The sequence below is a fragment of the Penaeus monodon genome, chromosome 20 (assembly GCF_015228065.2).
Source record: "Penaeus monodon isolate SGIC_2016 chromosome 20, NSTDA_Pmon_1, whole genome shotgun sequence".
Taxonomy (NCBI): domain Eukaryota; kingdom Metazoa; phylum Arthropoda; class Malacostraca; order Decapoda; family Penaeidae; genus Penaeus; species Penaeus monodon.
Genome location: NC_051405.1, coordinates 44,313,022 through 44,313,644, shown reverse-complemented (window position 1 = coordinate 44,313,644; position 623 = coordinate 44,313,022).

Below are 623 nucleotides of genomic sequence, written 5' to 3'. Positions count from 1 at the left end.
AGGGCCCCACACACGATCAATTTTTTCGTCAATTAATTGATATCAATTTATTGACGTCAATGAATTGATGGAAATCACTGTGCCCACACACGGTCAATGATTTTACTTCAATTTTCAGTTTGGTTCATAATTTCGAGATGAAAGCATCTGTGGCTCTAGGAATAGTGCTTGCTCTGAACAATCCAAAGCGAAAGAAGAGGAGTATTTTCCATACAATATTTCATATGCGTCAGCCTTTTTCTCCCGGTGACTGTACCCGTCGGATTTTATTTTCCACAAGGCCGGTAAGGATCTATAAACGTCGATTATCTCCATCATCATTTTACGCTCACTTTCTTTCTTCTTTTCAGCCATGATTACGATGACGACTCTTTCACTGCTGCAAGGGAAAACACTAGATTATTGATCAATATATTGACGCTTTGCCCACACACGCTCAGTTTTATTGAAGACCCATCAATAAATATCAAAGGAGTTTTGATCTCTCAGTGAATTGATTCAATGAAATTGTTTCAATTAAATTGATATCAGTGTCCCCTACACACGGTCAATTTTTCCATCAATTCATTGACGTCAATAAATTGTTATCAATTAATTGACGAAAAAATTGATCGTGTGTGGGA